Below are 23,057 nucleotides of genomic sequence, written 5' to 3' on the forward strand. Positions count from 1 at the left end.
TGCAAGCACACTTTTTTTTTCTATCAAAGCTTTATATGCTGTAAATGGCTAATTTTTCTAGACTTCACAGTTATTTATTTGTACCAGCTATGATGGATAGGATTCCTACAACAGATGGACTAAATTTATGTTAATGTTGGCTCAAGATGGCTTGATGAAAAATTGAAACTCAACTCTGCTTTCTGAATCTTAATTAACATGGGATCAGGAACCAAGGAGAATACTGATGAATGGCATTGCATATTTAGGCAACTTTGCTCCAAGAATCACTGACAACTTTCTAAGCATGTTTTACTATATGATAACAGTGACATTTTTATCTAAGGTAATCAAACTTCTTCCTTATGGAGTAGTTAAAATATGACCATTTATTACCACTATACATCACTGAAATGTGAAGAGAAACAATACTGGAAAGAAGTACTTATTTTAAACCATCATATAGCTCTAGCATTGTAGCTGAAAGAATCTTCTTCAAGGATTTCCTTTCCTATCAACTGTGTGACTCTCTGTAAGTAACCTTCTTCAGAGTTTCCAATAATAGATGCTAGAATGCATTGTAAGATTGCTAGGAGGGTGGAAGGAGACACACAGTGGTCATGGTCTTCATGGTAATTTTAGCATGAAGTGTGAAAAAGTTAGCTTTTCACCTGTTTGTACCAAAGCAACTGTCAGCAAAAACCTTGTCTTTAATGTTTCTTTTGTTCTATATTCTTGACCTTGGTGTTTCAGCATTTTTACCTAATGCTTGGGTGGTTTTACCGGATTTCACTCCAGCTCTTAGGAAACTTGTGATTTTCATTTTATTGTGTATTCTTGCCTGTGTATTCTTAGTGCTGTCACCTCAGCCATGCATTTAATTGCTATCTTATTGGAAACAGAAAAATCAGCTAGGGAAGGGTAAAGTATATCAATCAGTTTTGAGGCTGACTTTCTACTACATTACTTGATATAACTTTATATTTTCTCAAGACACAAAATATTTTTATTTTATAGACTATGAAAAGCGAAAAATGTGCTTCCCAGCTAGCCAGTTTCATTTTCTTGTGCAGGGCTGTGGTTTATGGCCATGTAGAGCTGTCATTTCTGTGTGCGTGTGAATGTTCACAGAATAAAATGCAGATTTGCTTGCATTTGGGAGCAAATTTAGCAGGCCTATCAAAGGGTTAGGAGCAAGTGGGGACAGTGAGGGATCTGTACCCCTTCTTTTGATTAGGAAACATCATTTTTCACTGTGCATAGTGAGACATGTCCATCCTGCAGCAACTGAAATTTTACTATTTGTAGAAAAGAGGGATAATCATTATGACAAGTCTGTAGCATGCACCTGTTTGTTCAACTAATGAAAATGAGCTTGTCAGCTTTGGTAGAAACCTGGGTTTATTTTTTCCCTTTAATATTATCCTGAGAGAATAATAAAGAATACCAGGTGTTTGTCATTCACATGATGTCCTTAAAGATGCACCATTTCGATATATAAGTACTCACCATTTGGCTGCCAGTTTGAGATTCACTTGAGTGTATGAAGAGTGATACACCTCCCTCAAACAGCTTCTGAACAGATGTTCACATCTTAGAACCACATGGGGCAGGAACTGGTACCTGACATGTGTGTGTCCGGTGCATGATGTATGTTAATGAGTGCTGAGCACCTTGTCCTGGATGCTGGGCCAGAGAGATAAGGTAGACTTGGCAGCACATTCTAGAGCCTATTGTCATGATTATGGTCTCTATGAAGCATCTTCACAGTAGAAATGCAGAACCTGTATGGTCTTCAGACTTCGAAAGCCTACATTCAGGATGTCAACAGTAGCACAAGTGAGGAGGAGGGAGCGCACGTAGAACCAAAAAGCAGATGGAGCGGCTGGCTCTGACTTGGGCCCTATAATCCGCCTTCTATGAAACCTTCCCAGGTCATACCCCCAGTGACCTAAAGACCTGCCTCTAGGCCCACCTTCAAAACACCATAATCAGATCAGGTTTCCACCCTCTCAATACCATCCAACTTCGATCCTGGTATTTAATCATATGCAGGAGTTCAGAGGCCATATACTACTGAGAGGCATTTGTGAAGGTACCCTGCCCCTTGCCAGACATACTTGTGTTTGTATTGTGCTTGTCACTGGGCCCATTGCCAGGTCTTACAGATGTTTCTCTATGCATCTGGAATGTTCTCTTACTTTACACCTCACCTCCATCACTGCTACCACCTCCTGGCTAACACCTCTGTTCCCGTAAGTGTCAATTTCAATGTGACATTTTTGCCTGCCAGATTGCACGGGAATAAATCCAGTTCATGTATTTTTACTTGTATTTGTGTCAGTACTTGGAAAAGTGCATACTATGAGATAGGAATTCAATCAAAAGGAGAAATGAATTAATGCGTGTATAACAAACTTAGTTACCTGTTTTTTTTTAAAATTATAATCATATTCACTCAGAGGACAGAGTTCTTTCATCTGTTGGTTTACTCCTCAGATGCCTACAAGTTACCTGGCACTGGTCTAGGACTGAAGTCAGGAGCCTAGAACTCGTTCAGGGTTCCATGCCACATGGGTGGCCAGGACCAAACCACTTGAACCATCATTACTGTCTCCCCAGATCTGCACTGATGTGGAGCTAGGATTTTATCCTGGAGACAGGTATTGAACCCAGGCACTCCCGTGTGGGACAAAGGTGTCTCAGCTAGCACCTTGACCACCAGGCAACACACCAGCTGGATTATGTGTTTCTTAAATAGCAGATGACTATTTGGTAGACCTAAGAATGAGAAGGCTACCGTGCATCTTAGTTTATCTAACATGACTATTCCTGGTCATGCCCAGATAGCAGGTGACTGACCAACGGGGATGACTTGCTTTGCTCAGGGGAGGGGTTACCACACAGACTGCCATTCCTGGGACATGAGCTTCTCTCGCTTCCCGCTTTGACTCCTTCTTTTTATTTCCTTCCCAACGACAAATTGACAGAATTCTTGAGGCGCTGGGGACAGCCTGTCTGTTGTAGCAGCCTGCCAGGGAGAACCTTGGAGCTACTCCCAGTTGATGGACACAATTTACCAGCACAACACACTATTTGTTTCAATCTTTGGGGGAAAATGGGATAAGATGAGACATAAACAAACATTATTTCCCAAAGGTAGATTCTATTTCTTTAACCATTTATAAGTCTCCGTCTGTAAAATATGACCATTTCGGGACTGGTATTATATTTTGATGACTTTTCCAGCTGTTGCTCAGTTGCATACATTCTGGGACATTGTTTCATCCATGTTGGCCTGATGCTGATCTACAGATGCTGGTAGCTGTTTTGGGGTGTGTGCTGGTCAGCCTGGACACAGTGACACACTCCAAGGCAGAGAAGTGATGTGCCCCTCACACAGATGTCAGGAAAATCAGGCCCATCCTCTTTCCTTGATCACTTTTGACTTCCGTGATCTATGAAACACTCAAAGAGCAGATGACTGGGCTCCATGTTAATGGGGCCAATGTGCTTGGCAGGTACTCTGCCTCCTGAGAAGCAGGAGTTCACTGAACACGCAGGAGACACCTGCATGTTCTCCTCAAAGCTGTGTCTGCCTGGTGTTTTCCTGTGTCTGTGTCACTATTGCTGGACCCAGAAACAGAGGGGGGAGCCCTTGGGAGCGTCTAGACATGTCTAGGGGACCACAGCATATCTTCTACTTCTCTGCGTGTGAGGCATGGAGTTATTAGGATAAAATTGGGTTTGTTATTAATCAAAGATTCTGAAGAATATACCTGGTGATGGCATGCTTGTTTGTGTATTATTAACTACAGAGTTATCATCTGAATGATGGTGTCAGCAAACACAGATTTTTCATACATTTCCTGCTCTGAATTGTGCTTCAAAGTAGGGAAATTTGAAATCTGTGTATTTAACTTTGACATAATTGCAGCCCCTGTGTTACTGATCTGGTTAATATGTCTCTCCCCAACACATCCTGCCATTTAGTCCTTTGCATAACATGGCCTCTTATTTTTTTCTTCTTCCTTTTGTTTCTCTGCAGAACTGCAGACCTTATTTCTTCCCCTGACCATGTCTCCAGCTGTGACTAATCTGGGTGAACACAGTGGAGGTCAGACACTGTCCTAGAAGCTCTGCAGGCCTTGGCAGGCATGCAGGGGTTTGTATCTTAAAACTCTGAAAGTTTCTCTACTCTTATATTTGTGGAACACCCAATGCCCAGTGGTTTGAGCTTTAGGGCTCAGCCACAGCCCTGACATTAGGAATTATTTATTCACCATGAACTTCATTGTGAAACGTCTAAGGGTTTGTGAGCAGATGGTGGGAACAGCTGACTGGGAAGCTCAGACTACAGCAGGTGGAGGGTTCCTTGGCAGCTTCCAATTGCCCAGCGTGTGATGCAGGCAGGAGTGAGGGCTAAATGGGCTTGCCAGGATGTCCCAAGGGCCTTGTTGGAAGTCACTGTCCAGTGTAGTCCAGCCAGGGTGGCGACTGCCAGACAGTGAGACACATGAGTCAGCCCTAAAATTGGACTTGGCTGTGACCTAGAGGAGAGGAGAAAAACAGAAAGGGCAGTTAGGAACCAACAGGTGGGTGGACCAGCGGAAAAGGGCCACTGACACATAGCAGGTGGCACAACAGATGGAGATGGATGGATATAAAACAGGTGCACGTGGGGTGTGGACATGGAACAGGTGGGTAGGACATCAGCCAGAGGGACACAGGATGGAAGCATGGGGACAGGAATGAGCACGCTGGGCACTAGGAAGGGCATCAGCTAGGGGAGCCAGGATAAAGTGAACCAGGCTCCAGGAAGGGAGACAGGGACAGAGGCATGGGGAAGGTGGGCAAAAGATCAGACAAAACAACAGGGGTGGTACCTGAGGAATTGGGTTGGACACTAATCAAGGGCACATGGGTGTGGCTTTGAGCCCTGTGGCAGGCACTAGCCAGGGGCACAGGGCAGGCACAGGCAGGCTGGAGTCCTTTGACCCTTGCTGGCTGCATATGCTGTTTGGAGAATGTGGAGGTCACAGGTGCCAAAGGGCAATCTCTGCTTCCAGGATATTGATCTGTTTTGAAAGGAAACAGCTTGAGATACCAGGAAGTATATGTACTCTTCAATGAACAGTCTGAATTTCTTTTTCTTCTTATGATTTCCGAAGTGCCAGAAGGTGCCAAGGGCGTCTAAATCATGGCAACAACTCCTAATCTCAGTGAGAAACACCATTCAGTGAGGTGGAGCAATCATCAAGCAGGTGATTCTGGCTCTGCGAAGACTGCTGGAGCTGATCAGTCTGTCCCTACATGAGTCTGGTTCCCGGATCTACGTGGGACAGTGCCAGCTGCTCACAGCTGCAAGATCAATAGCAGGTGCACCTGGGAGGTGGGGCACTGCCTGAAATGAGAGCTGCTGTCCTGCATGCATGCCGGCTGGACTGAGGAAGGCTGGGCAGGGGCTTTTGAATCACCCAGCTCTGAAGTGTGTTTCCCAGTTCACTGCAAAAATCACTGCCACAATAAAGTTCATGTCTTAATGTTGGGAGAAGACCCAGTTTATGAAATAATGATGACATTTATACAAGGCTAATCAGAACCAGTCTGATTCCTCATTCCTATTCAGATTCCATATTTGTATGAAATTTGGAATAGAAGAAGGGCAGGTATTATGAGAGGAACCATCTGTCCAAAGACAGTGAAGTCAGATGCTGCAAGGGATCAGAAGAAGCCTTTTATCCTTTAACTCCCTGTCCATAAAGCTATGGAAAGGGGTCTGCCAGGATGCATGTCGCCATGTGTGGCAAGGGCTCTGACTCTCCTGCCCCGTTCCTATTCTACTTCTCTTCTTCCCTTTCTGTCCTCTGGGCCTTAGCAGTTCACCTTGGACTTCCAGAATTCCCTAGTTGTGATGCCAGAATGTTCTGGCAAGAATTCAAAGATGAAGATGCCAGTCAAAAGGGGAGAGAGGTGTAGAAGGAACACCCAAGCATCCCCAGCCCTGCTTCATCCCAAGTTGTGGCAGGTGCAGCACCACAGAGGACGAATGGTGGGGACTTATGGGAACATTGGGCCTCAGAGACTTACTGGTCCCTTCTAGGTCATCCATGTAGCTTGTACAAGGAATGAAGACTCTGTGAACATTCTCGTTGATTTCTTCCATCACCTCCAATTCCAATTGGAATTACAAGGAAATTTAAATGGCAGAAAAGTTATATACAAACAAGATTCTGCTGGGGAAAAATTCCATTTCTGATTTTAATACATTGTCCAGATGGTTAAAGTGTAAGGAGCATTAGCTCTTTAAGGAAAAAAAAAGAGATAGAAAATATTTTCCCAAATGAGTTTGCTCTGAAAGGCCCAGAAGAGAGAGGTTCCACACACTCACCTGTGTTGCCAAAATCATCCCATGCCCACATACCTCAGCAACCTGATGTGCCTGCGCAGGAATGTTGCTTTCTGGGTGCCCAGGGGGGAGCCTCCCGAGTCATGGAAAATCCATGTCAACAGCTTGAAAAACCCAAGTCTGTGTCTTTATGGATCAGTGAATGCAAGCCCAGGAAGATCACCGGCATGCGGGTGTGAGGCACTGCTTGCCCCTGAGGAAGACGGGTGGAGGTGACGTTTTGCCCCAGTGCAGGGGTGAGCTGGTTCCAGTTTAGCAGCTGCTGTGCTGTTTGTTCTACACACACCAGTCTGAAGGGTGGTTTGGGGGACATCTGTCTTCAGAGGACGTTTCCAAGGAGAGAGCTAAATAAGTGAGATAGGCCCAACCAAGGCCTGTTCTGCAAGGGATGATATGGATGACACTTGCAGAGCAGCGCTGAGAATGGAGCCCCACATGGATGCTGGCACAGGCCTTGCTTATGAACTTTAGAGTGGAGCTGGAAGCTAAGCACCCTTGGTCTGTTTGGTCCTACAGCTGGATGAACATCATTTTGCCATATCTGGGAGCACAGAAACTTCACCATCCTCTCACAGGTTGAAGGGAGTGCCCATTTGAGGGGTGTATGTCTTGAGATAAGCCCTTGAGTCATTGAGGGACACAGATGTGCAAAGCAGATTTTTCTAGGTTAATCTTTAATCCCTCCAAGTGGCCATAATGGCTGGAGCTGCGTCAGGCCAAAGCCAGGAGTCTGGAACATCACACTGATCTTGCTTGTCAGTGGCAAGTCCCTGAGCACTTGGGGCCATCTTCGGCTGCTTTCCTAGCAGTATAAACAGACATCTGGATCATAACTGAAGCAGCAGGAATTCCAACTGGTATTTTGATATCTGCAAGTGGTATCTGAACTTTCTGTGATACGATGCTAGCCATCTTGGAGTAAATATTAATTTCAGAAACAATAGAAATAAATGACTCTGCAGGAGCCAGAATTTGAAACAAACAAACAAACAAGTAAGCAAACAACAACAACCAACTTGAAAACAAGTGGATCTCACCGAGAGCAGAACTCTGGTCTTCCCAGATTTTTTGCTCATAAGCTGTGTATACTTAGCTTTTAAAGCAAATATAAACTCAAAGGATCAGAGCTATTAGATCATTTACATGAAAACATGAAGTTTATGTGATACTGGGATATTTGTGACCTCTAGTATAACACAGGGAAAGAATCATGGTAGGAGGCCCTTGTGATGGCAGGGTTTGCTGCTGTGACCCTGCAGTGGGGTGTGATTCACACTGCATCTACATCAGCCCCTCCAGGAGTCGGGCCGGGAACTCCTCTGCACCAGCCAAAGGCTCATGGCTGCTCTGCACAGCTCAAAGAGAAGGCCAGCCCTGCCTGTGTGTGGCTGCCCCAAGGACACCTGCCAGGGGAATGAAGTCATCCAGAGAGGTGCTCAGCTGCGCAGCCTCTGGCAGAACGACCCCTCTGGCAGTCAGGGTGTCTTCTTTCTGAGCAGCCTGAAGGCAGAGTTCCTTGGGTAAAGCATGCATCAAAGTTGGTGATGACCCTGTCTTTGCAGGAAGCTTTATTGTTTGATCTCGTAGGGTGATGGTCACAGCCACCCAAATCCCAAGGAGAACAGTACTGTCTGCTTTCTGTGGGTCAGGCAGGAAGGAACATGTCTTCATTGCAGGCTGCTGAGAGAACACGTAAGGGAAAATTAGAAGCTGGAAATGTCAAAAGGGATGCAACAGCCTGAAGGGAAATTTTTGATTTGGTGCCTCTTTCCCCCAAGTCCTGCTCCAACTCTGAAGTCAAAAAGAGTGCAGGTGCTGATCCTCCCACAGAAGGCCTGCTGGGGGAAGCACACGGAGTGGACACAAGCCTTTGACTCTGCTGGGGTGGGGTCGAGAATCCTAAGGGAGGACCTCTTCTTGAACAATCCATTCTGAGTTGGATACACGCTTTGAGGTTTACCTGCCATGGACCTGCCCCTATGCTGGCATTGCATGTTGGACCAGATGTGACCTCACCATGCTAGGGTTTGGAATCTGGGCCCTTTGGGTTATTTCTTGCTGTCCCCTGGGAACTGCAGACCCATCTTTGTCTCCTCTCCTAGCTCCTTTCCCTTCAGAGACATGGGTAGTCCAGAACCACCTTGAACACAATGAAGAAGGGATCCTGCTTGATATTCTGTGGTCATCATCTGCTGTGATGCTGAAGTGTCTGAACCCATTGCTTTTGAACCTTGCTTCTTATGGCTTGCTGATGAAAGTTGTTGAAAAGTAGCTTTATTTCCAGATTGCAATTGAAGGTCAGGCACATAATATGTAAGTGGGAATCAATGTCAAAGGCCCTGAGGTAGGAGCTCGCCTGAGGAGTGGAAAGCAGGAGGCAGCTGTGGTTCCTGGAGTGGGATGAGTGGGTGGATTCGGGACTGGGATCAGAAATGACACAAGGCAGGTGCATACATGGAACATTGGGTTAGGCCGCTGCTCAGGACACCCACATTCAATGCTGGAGTGCCTCGGATTGAATTCTGCCTCTGTTTCCCTCCAGCTGCAGTCTGATGTGTACCACAGGAGACAGCCAGGATGGATTAAGTAATGAGACCCCTGCCCCTTGGGCACCTAGTTTCAACCTGGCTCAGCCTTGGCTGTTGTGAACATTTAGAGGATGAACCAATAAATGGAAGCCCTCACTTTTCCTATTGTTCTGCCTTTCAAATACAGTAATCTTCATAAACATTGTAATCAAAGAAAAAAGACACAAAGGGCCACGTGGAAGGCTTAACAGGGACTACCAGAACCTGGGTTTTAGTTTTGTGGAGAACAAGATACAATTGGAGAATTCTGTGCAGAGAAGCACCATTATGTAGCACACATTAGACACGTTTTAAGATGGCTGTATTTTTACAATTTGGACTGATTTGGGTTAATTTTAGATCTATGGAAAGTTCCCACAGAAACGTTGTTCAGATTCCCCTGATGTTAAATTTGTCAAATGAGCATGGTGCTTTATTTAAAACTGAGAGTTGACAGTGGGACGGGCCTTTGGCCCTGCTGTTAAGTCGCTCGCTGGTTTTAATACCTATGTCCCACATAAGAAGAGTGCCTGGGTTTGAGTCCCAGCTCAACTATGGAAGGAAAAGGGAGATGACTCAATTATTTGAGACCCTTTCACCATGTGGAAGACCTACATTGAATTCCCATAAGATCTGAATTGAGTTTCCAGCTTAACCTCTGCTGTTGGGACACTTGGGGAATGATCTAGTGAGTTGGAGATCTCTCTCTCTCTCTCTCTCTGTTTCTAAATTCATGAAAGAAATAAAAAGAGTTTAAGTATTTTGGAAAAGAAATTAACATTGGTGTGACTCTGAACACCAATGCAGTGGAACACCACTGCATCTAATCATGGTGTGTAGGTTTAATTCTGGCTCCCACTCCAGACTCCAGCTTCCTGCTGATGCAGATCTGGAGGCCGCGCTGATGGTCCAAGTCACTGGGCTCCTGTCACTTGATGGAGGACTTGGGTTGTGTTCAAAGCTCTTGGCTCAGTCTGGCCCAGTATGGGTTACTGGAAGCACTTGGGGTATAGGAACTCTCTGAATTTCTCTGTTTCTAAAAAAAAAAAAAAAAGAAAGAAAGAAAGAAAGCTTTTTGTTAAAAAGGGATGATTTATTTTATACAACACTATTCCATACCCATGTCTGGTTTTCTTAATAATCCACATTTCCTGTGAATTTTTTGAATGCCCTGTTTATGGATTTTAAACAATTTTGTATGAACAGAAACATATATTTGAATCCCTTTTTCATGAGCTTTTGAAGTATCAACCCCGACTGGACAGCATCATTCAGTGCTGCCCTGCCAGGGCCCTTTCACTCACTGCTGTCCTCAGCAGTGCTACAGGGCAGGACAAGCTGGTTTGATCTGATTGCAGGGACAGGATTACTGCCAGCGGCCATGAGGACTGCAGGCTGTCCTTGGTAGAATGGGGGTGGGGAGGGAGCCCTCCAGACAATCTGGAGTCAGGTGCCTGTCAGGGCAAGGACTTCCAAAGAATGCAGGTGCTTGCTGGCTGGGGTCAGGAGTTCCTAAACAGGCTGACTGTGCCGTTGGACAGGCTTGGCATTGTCTGGTTATGTTCTAGGTTGTCACCACTGGTGCTAGGGGTGGCAACCTTACCGACGCTATTAAACCACCCACAATGCTTGAAACAGCCCCTACCATGATTCTGTGGCAGACATCATGAGAAGTGCTAAGACATCAAGCCAGTTGAGATTGACCTGAGATGAAGTAACCTTTTTTTCTGAGCCTAATGGAATAAAGAGGGCTCCTAAGATAACAGAATTTAGGGGAGGGGGAGCATAAAAAATAGTAGGGAAAAACCACCATGTGCACCTGCTTCCTGCCGGGGCTTTCCTGGTTCTTCTTAACATGCTGATGTCAGTTCCCTCCCTGATATGCTGTGCTGTCTCTGGGCCTGCTGCTTCTTCTATGCCATGATTGGCTCCTGCAGGTGTCCCGTGTCTTCATAAGGCAGTGGGAAGACTTTCAGAATCATCTGAGAGGAATTGATTTGCCATCTTTCCTTGCAGCTTCCCTTTTAATTTCTCCTCTGGAAAGTGCAAGAGAGAGGACAAATTTTCAGCATTAAGTTCTCAATCGCATTTTTTGCTTGAGTTCAATGTATCCAAGAATGACTCTCTGGAGTGACTTCTGATTCACTTTTTAATTAATTACATTGCATTATGTGACACATTTTTATAGGTACTGAGATTCCCCCCATCCCTTCCCAAACCCTCCCCCCACCATGGTGGATTCCTCCACCTTGTTGCATTACCACAGTTCAAGATCAGTTGAGATTCTTTCATTGCAAGCATATACCAAGCATAGATTCCAGCATCTTATTGTCCAGACAAATTTAACAGCTTGTTGGAGAGACCATCTCTGGTCTGAAGGTAGAGCCTGCAGAGTATCATCCCTATCAATTGAAAGCCCCAACATAACATCAGCAACAATTTCTAACATTATGGAATTAATTGACATAGTATTGAGTAATCAACATGTTAAAAAAATGCAAGTTCTTTACCACATCCTGTGACTCCTTTGTTGACATTTCAATTTTAGTTTATACATGACCGGTTCTATACACCTTAAAATGGCTATAGGTTACTATTCAGCTGTCTCGTGTCTATTTTCATTATAGTATTTAGCATTATATAGCATTGAAGCATAATTTTGCTGAACTTGGCTTTGATTCATTTTTAATCAAATGTGAGCTCTCCAAAGTGGGCATTGCTTCTCTTTGTGCAATATGTTTGGGCTGGTAGGTTGTTGAGCTGGCTTCTTTCTTTCTATGATTATTTGGATGGTCATGCTTTTCTGTATTCCATGCTTGCGGTAATGTATTGGTGAGGGGATGCTGCAATTCACTTTTGTTAAAAAGAAGATTTATTCATCTTACTTGGAAAGTCAGGATTACAGATAGAAAGGGAGAGGGAGAGAGTGGACCAGTTCAAAGTTGGGAGCCAGAAGTTTCTTCCAGGTCTCCCACATGGGGGTAGAAGTCCAAGGACTTGGTCCATCTTCTGCTGCTTTTCCAGACAATAATCTGGAGGCTGGGTGGGACATCAAGTGGTGTTTATAAGGAATGTCATTGCTGGAAGATGGAGGGTTAGCCTGTTACACAACCATGACAGGCCGGGGATGCTATAATTCAAGTCCCTGAATGTTATGAGCATAAATGGGGACTCAATATTTACACACATTTGGGACCATATAAGGTTGCTGGATTTTTGAAAATTATTTTTTCCTTCTCACTATTGACTTTATTTTCTGCTTTGTTGCAGACACAGCAGTCCTAGATCCATCTCAACTGCAAACAACTGTCATTCTCAGCCTAGTGCCTCATGAAGCAAGGTGGATCTCCGTTTTTAGCTGAGCTCCTATTCCATCAATGCTGCTTTCACAGTACCCTAAAAAAAACGAATCCCAATGTTCTACATCCCCCTTAGACTCTACATACACTGCCCCTTCCTCCAATGTCTCATTACACAACTTCTCTTCAAGCATCAAGAGAAATAAAGGGTTAGAAACCACTGGATTTGGAGAGAATTTGAGTTTATGAATAACACAATGAAAGCATAAAATGTGGGATGAGAGTGGTAGAGACTTTCTTTTCAGGATTTATAAGTATTTTTCTGTTTGAAGTCTTCAGAATCCTCACCATGCTGCTTACTGTCATACAATAGTAATCATTTTTCTCCTCGGTTTTAGATTGTGCATTCAGTTCATTTCAAATCCCCAATTCAGCTATAAATATAGATATAGTCTGAATTATAACAGAGGCAAGAGAGTAATTAGAAGTTCATGGGTAAGGTCCAAAGACAGAGAAGAAGACTTACAGAGGTCCCAGGCAGGTCTCTGTGTTTTGTCATCATATCCTGCATTTGCAGGGCATGGGAGAAAACTATTTTCTGTAGATTTATGAGTCCCTGCTCTCTCTCCCATTTTTCCTTTCTTACAGAATTGGAAAGGATTTGGAATGACACTTTCTTTAAATATTTTTGTTCGTTAACTTGGAGTTGGAAAGAAGCACTGCCGAAACTGAAATTGAACAGTGTCTCAGAACAGGTGGCAGGGGCAGGAAAAGAAAGGGGAAAATGTACAAATGCAATTTGATAGTGGGCAGTAGGGCTGCCTTCAGGGAAAGAGACAAGGGAGAGTTGTTCAAACTCCAGAGACAGGAAGCAAGCTCACATATCTTAGGGAGTACAGGACAAGTGTTTTTCTTAACTCACGGCAAAAAACTTCAACTTTTACTCTATTCCACTCTAATTATCCTATTTTCACTCAAAGTTAAAAATGTTGCCTGTTCTTAATTACAGAGCATTGGTGCAAGATTGTATGTCTGTGGATCCTGAGACACGAAATTGATTTTTTCGTCTTTCACCGAGAGGTAGACCATTTCCATGTTATCAGGGAGCCGAATTCAACATCCAAGCCACTGGAAAGGGCCCCTGACGTTTAAATAATCACAGTCTTATGCTCAGAGAAAATTCCTTAAAACAGATTTCTGTTTCAAAAGTGTAATTACCATTAAAATGTGATAACACATGAATTATTTTTCTAAGGTATTCAGTTGAGTGTGTGCTAAGTTGATAGCATACAGTTTAACATTCACAATGCATTTTTTAAATTCAGTGCTAGAAATTGGAAGGTAATCGTAGGAAAATAAAAAAAGAGACGCTATATAGTTTCTCCCAGGGAATGAAGCTGGGTTTCCATGGAAGAGCTGGATACGACTTCAGGCAGTGACCAAACACAGGGAGGGTAAGACAGGTCTGGGTGTGGCTGACATGGGGTGGAGGCAGGCTTAAGGCACAGATGGGACTAGGGTGCCCTATGACAGGTAGGTATCTTTCCAGTTCAATCGTTTGAGCACGGTCCAGGGTCTGGAGGCAAGTGTCTCATGAACAAATACTGCTGCAAGTCGAGCTCCCACAGTAGAATGCATCGTTATAGCTTTTGATCCAAGCAGCCTGGGTACTTCTGTTCCACCCCTTCCAGTGTGTTGTCTTGACTTGGGACAGGGTGATCAAGCCATCAAAATGTCTGTAAATGAAGCATTATTGTCAATGAACTGAGTGATAAACCAAATCAATCATTGTCTTTTTTTCCTCAGTAATGAAAATACAATCCTGTGGGGGTTAATGACTGTCAGGTGATGAGAAATGCATGGCTGGGTGTGATTTTCTCGTTGTGCAAACAGTAAAAACACATTTATGCAAGGCTAAATGGCATGTTCTAATGTGCAAGGCTAAATCATGTTAGGCATGTGATATAGCATGTTGTTCCAAGGCCTGTGATGATCAATATATCGCTAGACTAACAAGCACAAGAGAAAATGATGCAGTCAAGAGATATGATAAGCATGAGAGGTAAGGAGCTGCAGCCAATGTAACATGGCACTCTGTGCTCCAGTAAATTTTACTTTTATGCAAGTATAGCACTCTCAAAAAATGGAAAAAGCGAGTACATAAGCCAGTAACACAGTTAGTTATCATCTAGTGTCATGTGCTATATGACGGGTGGTACAGAAGCTCTGTTTATGCCAGGGTCACTGAAAACACATGAGTAATGGTATCATGGCACTTCCCTATGCGACAGAAATTTTTCATCTCCCTTATAACCTAATGGAATCCCTGATATACACAGTCCATTATGGGCCAAGGATTTAAAACTTTCTTTATTGGCTTATTTATTTGGGAGAGAGAGAGAGAGAGAGAGAGACAAAACAAGCACTTTAATCTTCTGGTTTACTCTTCCCACTCCTACAATGGACAGAACTGAGCCAGGCTGAAGCTGCCCAATCAGGAACTCCACTCACATTTCCCACGTGGGTGGCAAGGACCCACATATTCAGCTACTGCTGCTTCCCAGAGAATGTTTTAGCAAGAAGTTGGAACTAGGATTGGAGCCAGGACTTGAACTCCAACTCTCTAGTATGGAGTGCCAGCCTCCTAAGGAACATCTTAATCACTGGGCCAATGGCCACCCCAAAGCATTGCTGTGTGACACATGACTATACCAAGTTACAATAAATGCTTCTTTATTACATACATCTGTGGGAAATTAAATGACAGAGATTGTACAATAAGCAAGCAATGGGGAGGTGGATATTGAGTAAAAAATGTAACAACCAGGCCAAAAACTGAAGAAATATTTTTTAACAGCCTGTGGTTCAGTTATTGCGCAAACATTGTAGACTTACACATCATGGTTGATAAAATATGCTGAAGAAGACAAATTCAAATTTGTGTAAAACCAACCGCATTATGAAAATAAAGCTGTGAGGTTTTTTTTTAATATTTGGCATTACCTTTGTGAATGATGACTAATAATAGAAACAAGGGAAATGATATTTGGAAAGAAATAACCTCATTTACCTGATACATTTCCTTTTTGGCTTAAAGTAGTTACTTAACATTATTTACAGAAATGTTAGAAGTGATGTATGCCCAACTTCATGTGGATTTAATAATGTCTTGTATGAGTTTTCTTAAGAACCCCGGGTGTGTAGGCAAAGGCATTCTGAACAATGCCAGCATGTGAATGCACGTGAGTTTGTTATCTGCAGGTCACGTGTTCACCACCTCTTTTTATTACCCTAGGATTAAAGATGGTGCAAGAGCCAAGGAATAGGCAGAGATCCCTGGAGTCCACAAAAGAGAGTCTGTTGCAGGCTTTTTCTATAGCAAAGCCTTTGCTGCTGCTGCTGCTGCACTAACCGTGATCTTCAACTGGGACTTAGAAGACTACCTGGCACAAGTTAAGACTCCTTATGGCATTTCAAAATCCCCAGGGATTCACTGCTATGGCTGTTTGTCTGAAAAGTAGTGCCTTAATATCTTGGGAGAAAATGTATCTCCAGTTAGACACTGTTGGGGAGTCTTAGCTAATACTAACACAAAAGGTGTGATAACTAAAGAGCCCTGATGAGCTAAGTGGCAACCCCTGCTGCCCTGGGGCAGCTGACTGCAGGTGCACTGGGTTCCTTTCTTGCACCAAGCCCTGCAGGTGACTGCCAACTTTCCTGCCCTTGATTCCTTTCACTCTGGAGCGGCTCCTCACCAGGTTTCCCATATGTCCTGTATAATTAGGCTGTTAGTTATAGGAATGAAGCTCTTCTTATTTTCATTGCACATATTTTGTGAGATAATTATAGATTTATGCTATTCTGATAGGCGACAGCTCATTATGGTTTGAATTTGCATTTCCCTGAGAGCTAACGGTGCTGGATATCTTTACATGGGCTTCTTACCCTCTGTGTTTCTTCTTCAGGGTCGTGTCCAGTCAGCCCTGACCTGATGTCTAATGAGGTTGTTTGATTTTTCATCACTGAGTTTTGAGAGTTCATTAAATGTTGTAGAGAGCTGTTCTTGGTTGGATATGTATATTACCCTACTCTGTGGTTTATCATTTTATTCCTTCCACATGGGTCTTTACAGAACAGAAGCTTTTAATTTCAGCGCAGTCCAATTTGTCAATTTTTTCCTTTGCCTGATTTATACTAATTTTGTACCTGGAAGTTATATCAGTTGCCAAGAGGGATTTTGGAGCTCTCCAAATAGGGGTGTAAATGTATTCATTTCTTCTTTCTGTTTCATCAGTTTCTGTTTCGGATATTGTAAGGATTTTTTTCGTGTGTACATACTTTATTTATTATGTCTTCATTTTATCATTACATGATGACTCTCTTAACCCAGTAATTTTCCATGGTTTGAAGTATATTAGATATTAAAATAAAACTGCTTTCTAAAACTCAAGGTTCAGATAATATATTTTCCCCATCTTTTTGCCTTCAATATACCAATGGCAATTTCTTCTTAAGTAGCATAAAATTGGGGTTTGCGGATATTTTTAGAGTTTTTATTTATTTATTTGTCATGTTGTTTATATGGGGAGAGGGTATCTTCCATCTGCCAGTTCAGTGCTTAATTGCCCAGGACTTTCAGGGTTGGACCAGATAGAAGCCAAGAAACTGAAAACTTCAGCTTGCTCCTGTACATATGTGGCACAAAACCAAGCACTTGAGCCAACACCAACTGCCTGCCAAGGTACGGAGTAGTAGGAAACTGGATTAGAAGCAGAGCAGTAAGAACTGAAAGCAAGAACTCTTTAATATGGGCATCCCAAGTGTTGAATTAAGCAATTAAGCCAGATTGGTTTCAATGGCCATTTAGCATTGCTGCATGGCTTTGCTCTGCTTGTCTAGCTTCCTGGGGCTCCCAGGATTCCCCAGGCTGGCCACCAGAGAGAGGGGGAGAGGCGCACAGAAGAGAGTGACCTCCACACCTGGTGATATGCCAGTCTGAAGCCAGGAGCCAAGGAGCTTCTTCTGGGTCTGTGATGAAAGAAGGTGTTGCAGGGTCTGTGCACCTGTGCTCTGGCTATCTAGGTGCCTGCAAAAGGCAGGTGTCTACAGGCTTTTGGCCACTGAGCTGCTCAGCAGAAATTTCTGTGTCTTTCCAATGCATTTCAGTCTGTTTCTCTTTTCCATTGCTAGTCACTGCCTCAGCGTGTACCACTCCTCCTGGGACTATAGAAACATCAGCAAAACTAAGCAGCCTCCCTGTAGGGCTAGGCTGGCTGCCTTCTTCCTGACTTGCACTTACTGTTACCCACATGTCACCAGTTATGCTTCTCCTCACCTAATCAGTGCACTTTGTATCTTTCCCCCTGGCTTATTATGCATCACTCTCACAGACAGACCTCTCCAAAGGAGCCTTCTTTATCCCTTCCAGAGTGTTGGTGAGCCATTAGGGAGCTTTCCTGATATCTAGACCATTTTTCTCTTTCCAAACTCTTTTATTGTGGCTGCCTTCCATTGAGCCAGTTCTGTGTTAGTCATCCATAGTTGTGATAGTTACACTCTCTTACTTACTTGCTTCTGCTGGATTGCAAACATTCTGAGGGTAGACATTGTGACTTAGCTACTCTGCAGAACCCTTTAAATATCAGGCATGCTCAGTTGTTGAATGCCTAACTGAATGACTATCACCTCGTATGTAATTTTTCTTCTGATTTCTAATCTTTTAAATTTTGTGTTCCTGTTTATTTTTAAAGGGGATAGGAATCCATTTAATTACATGGTGGTTGAGTGAGAAATTCAAGACAAGAGGGAATGTAATTGCGTTCTGTAAACCATTGTACTTCAAAACTCAATTCAGAGAATACATTCCCTCATTTATTACTTTCATTTGTGAACCAGCAATAAAGTTCACAGAGCTCAGATCAGGAAGCTTAAAAGAATGAAAGGAGTTTCTTGGGATCACGGAGTATGACAAACTTATCGACAGACTCAGAGAGTCTGTTCACCCAGGTTTTCCAGTGTCTTGGCCCAGCAAAGACACTTGAATTGAACGCTATGACTCTGGATTAAGAACATGTCACAGTCACATAGATCAAATATACATAATGTCAGGTTAATTTTGCAACACTTTACATAAATTATGCTCAGTGATAAGTGATTAGTTATTAGAGACATAGCTTGATAAACCCATAAAGGGGGGAAAAGTGCCTCTTACTCATAATTCAGTTTAACGATAAAATTAAGCTGTCTTCTTTGTTTCACTGCTAACTTCTGAAACAGTGATATGAATTTCCTCTGGCATGTCATGCAAATATTCCATTTATCTAAGAGAATGTTCTCGAAAGTTACCAGAAGGAATCACACAGAGTACTTCTATATGGTTTGTGTTGATTGAGTCAATTTTACCAGCCAACTTTGGAATAAAACAATGAGGAAAGATTTCAGATTTAAATAAATCAATTATTCTTTAGAAAGTCATCATTAGGACAGGCATAGGGGTGCATGCAGCAGTTGCCATTTGAAACCTTTGCATGCCAGCTCAGAGGTTGGTCCAGGTCTTGATAGCTCTGCTTCTGATACAACTTATTGTTGATGAGCCTCAGAGGCACAAGATAACAGTTGAATATTTGGATCCCTCTCATCCAGGTGGAAGACCCTGGCACGGTTCTGGGATCTTTGCTTTGGACTAACTCAGCCTTAACTGTTGTGACCATTTAGGGAGTAAACTTATGGATTCTTTTTCAGTCACTCTGCCTCTTTGTCTTTCAGATAAATAAGTCTAAAAAACAGATGGATGGGATACTGTGTTGTGTACATCAGGTTAAGTCACAGCTTGAGATGTTGGCATCCCATATGGCTGCTGGTTAGAATCTTAGCTGCTTCGCTTCTGACCCAGCTTCCCGCTAACATGCCTGAGAAAGCAGCAGAAGATGATTCAAGTGCTTTGCCCCTGAGAGATTCCTTAGCTCCTGGCTTCAGACTCGTCGTCTTGGGTGTGAGCCAGCTCATAGATGATTTTTCTTTCTCCTGTGTATCTCTCCCCCTCTAACTATAACTCTGACTTTTAAAGACAAATCACTAAATCTTTTTTTTTTAAAAAGTTAATTATCCTCTTTTTAAATAAAGTATTTTTATTTTATTTGGGAAGTAGAGACACACACACAGAAAAACATGTTTCTCGGCTGCTTTTTCTCTCTCCAAATACCCATGGCTGAGTCAGGCTGATGGCAGAAGCAGGGAACTCAATATTCTTGTATTGAGTTTCCAGGTGTACATTAGCAGGCAGTGGAATCAGATGTATAACAGATGTGAACCATGCAACTCTGATACAAGATGTGGGAGTTCCAACCAGAGACCTTACTAATATGCTAGTGCCTGCGCCATCATCAGTGTTTTTGAATTGTTTGCTCCGATATTCTGATATTGAACCCCAAGAAGGGACTAACATCGAACCTAGGTTCTCTGATGTGGGGTGTGGATTTTTTAACTGTTGTTTTAACCAGTTGGTGAGAAACCAACCCCCTGTATACCTTAAATCAAGTCTAGTTTACTTATAGTACCTAATACAGCAGAAATACCCTGTCAAAGACTGATTACGTGCATTTTTTAGGAAATACTGACAAAGAAACTGTACAAGTTCAGCTCGGACACATTTATTATAAAAATGCTTTCCAACCACAGATGGTTGAATCAGCAGAGAAGGCCAACTGGATGACATAACCCACCTTTCAGGCACATCTGCTGCAATGGAAGCGAGCATAACCCAGGATCCTGACACAGAGTTGGACGCAGTCCCCATTACCTCCACTGTGTGTGTGCTGTGACCTTATCTCTCCCTTGAGATGAAGTGCAGATCTCTCCATGTCATTGTCACCTTGCGTAGTCAGTTGAGTATGAGACTCTTCCCTCACAGGCTTTCTAGTTGTGTTGACAATTGGCTCCCACTCCTAGAACCAAGGAGGGAAAGTAACAGACCTATTCCACCTCAAGCCACACTCCATGCTGGGGTCTCTCTGTGCTCTTGGGCTAAGGACATGCTCATGCAGAAACAAGGAATCTCTGCTGGGGCCTGGAGCCATGTCTAATACTTCCTGGTTGAGGCGTTCAGTGAGACTTCAAAAAGAATAGACTCTGGAAGAATTTCATTGGCATCAGTCTCTCTCTCTCTCTCTCTCTCTCTCTCTCTCTCTCTCTCCATCCCTCTCTCATGGGCACGCACATGCACAAGCATGCACACGCACGCACACACACACACACACTGACACACCCTACTCACAAGACCCTGGCATGTATCTGGTGACATAGCTATAGTAAAGGAGGATGAGGATGACGTCCAGTTATGCAGCAGCAGAGGAACTCAAAGGCACAAGAATGCAGATTAGAGATGGAGCATGACCTGGGTAAAAGGATGTGAGCCAACAGTGATGATAGAACAGAGTAACCTACCTCACAGCCGTGTTTCAGGGCCAGGCAAACAACCATGTAAAAGTCCCATGCTTCCCTGTTCTCCATATTGTATGAACATATTTCTGGTCTGGCAAGGATGCACAGCAGCATGAATTGTAGCTTTCCCAGGCCACACTGCTCTGAAAAGCATGCAGGTGTCTTGGTTGTTCTGAGGCCTGCAGGTTTTCCAGCCCAGGGCCTTTGAGGAACTCACTTTGAGTCTGGAGAGAAGTGTGTTAGAGGTGAAGCTCTGAGCTGGTGGTTCTGGGGCCACTTCCTTGCTAACCAGGCACGCAGTGTCCTGCGCTTGGCCTTCTTCTCACCCTGGCAGTGCTGCCTGACCCAGCCTGACATGTCCAGCCACTCACCTGACCTGATGGGCTCACCAAGCCAAGAATGTGCCATATAAAAAGAAACAGCTTTTTAAATACGCATTAAAAATCTGTCTACACATTGTGCCCAGTCACCCAGCCAAAGGCAGCACAGGCTCCACCTCGCCAAGCCTGGGAGTTTAATGGGATCGCTGTTCATCTTGTCTCATAAGATCCTAAGAGTAAAACATGGGAAAATCATGCCCAAATAACATATACACTCTCTCTTAACCCATCACACACACACACACACACACACACACACGCACACAGCCCTTGGTGTACCATTGATTAGCTCCAGAGAAAGGAGGTGTTCTGGAGAGGAAGTGGACGTGGGGAACACAGGTATTGGCCATAGCTCTTCTCCCAACTAGCTCCCTCCCTTGGGCAGTTCCTGTAGGATTCCCAAGCCTTTACAGGTGTGGGTGGGTGAGTGACAAGCTCCTTGAGGTCAATGCCTCAGGAGCAGCGGAAAGACACTGCTGTCATGGAAGTACAGCTCATAGCACACTGACGATAGATTCCCATGTTCCAGAAAATATGGATTCATGCATACATAAGGCTTTCAAAAATTTGTGGAAAATTTGTATTATGAAATAAAAACTTGCATAGACATCAACATTAAGATTTTTGCATTAAAATAAAGATACGCTTTAATTCCATTTTCCAGGAACTTTGTGCAGTAGCTTTGTATTTGCAAAGATACAAAACCCTCTAGCATTAGGAGCTGCCCCTTGCTCAGACCCAGGAATCCTTCCCCTCAGCGTGGGTGGGATTTCCTGGGCCAGCTTCTGCCCTGGCTGAGTGAAGCGCTTGCTCTGCATATGTTTGTTTTCCAAGCAAGAACGAGCAGCCTTCTCCCCTGCTGCTGTTTGCTTGTGAAATATAGCTCATGAAGAAAAGCAGTGGTAAGTCGCTGTACAGAAACGACTTGCTTCTGTTTCCTGTCCACCCCATTAAAAACCTTCCTTTGCTTTCTTTTTAGAGGTCTGATCAATTAAATTGAGGTGCTCCTGAAACTTTTCTCAACTCTATTCTGCAGAAAACTCTGACTCAATCCCAGTGTTTTAAAATCTAGGGTTTCTGTGCATCAGCTTCCAAAAATTCACTTGCCTTTTCCCTTGATTACATTTTTCTTACATTAGACTTTCTGTTGGATACAAATGATTAATAATATTAAAACACTAAGCTGAAGATACTCTCCAAAATGTAATAATAAGGAGTATTTTTCCCAGACTTTTAACTACAACTGTTTTTACGAAACACCTGACTTTACCTTGGCATCAAACAAGAAACTAGCAATAGTATTCAAACCAGAGAAGTTTATGAAACTGAAAAATTGAAGATCCTGGGTGGTGCATTATTTTTAGAATGGTCACTTCATGTAGAGGATTCTCCTGTGGATGGTCTTAAACTGTGAATTAAATTGTGTGAAAAACGGGAATTTAATGCATGCAGGACATGCAAAAGGGGCGATGGAGCCTTCATTACAACCTACAGGTACCTCTTATTTGTTGTTTCACACCTGAGATGACAGCACGGTAAGACTGCATGAGAAGATCTTGAAATGGGAATTCATCCATTCATTACATATTGAACACCTGCTGCATACCAGGCACAAAACTAGCCAAATGCAATTCAATATTGTTTCCTTGCAAGTATTTCAAGATTCAAACTTTTAATGAGTTGGCAGTGCACATCCCTGGCAAGCCTGAGAACACTCACTGATTGACATGAAAATAAGGAATTATGTAACCATGTGTCCTCTTGAAAACATCCAATGGTAACTCTCTTCCTGTTTGCTGTCTTTGTGTGGCCACGGTTCTGTAGCCAGATAAGCTTTCCTACTTGACCTTCTTTGAGGTCACTTGACCACACTAAACATTTGGTAGCGTATGGCCCAGCTCATACCTTCTAACCACTTGGGAGGTAGCACCACAGAGAAAGACTGTGAAAGAAGGAAAAAAGGAGATTAGCTTGAGAAGAATCT

The sequence above is a fragment of the Ochotona princeps genome, chromosome 9 (genome assembly GCF_030435755.1).
Source record: "Ochotona princeps isolate mOchPri1 chromosome 9, mOchPri1.hap1, whole genome shotgun sequence".
NCBI classification, from domain to species: domain Eukaryota; kingdom Metazoa; phylum Chordata; class Mammalia; order Lagomorpha; family Ochotonidae; genus Ochotona; species Ochotona princeps.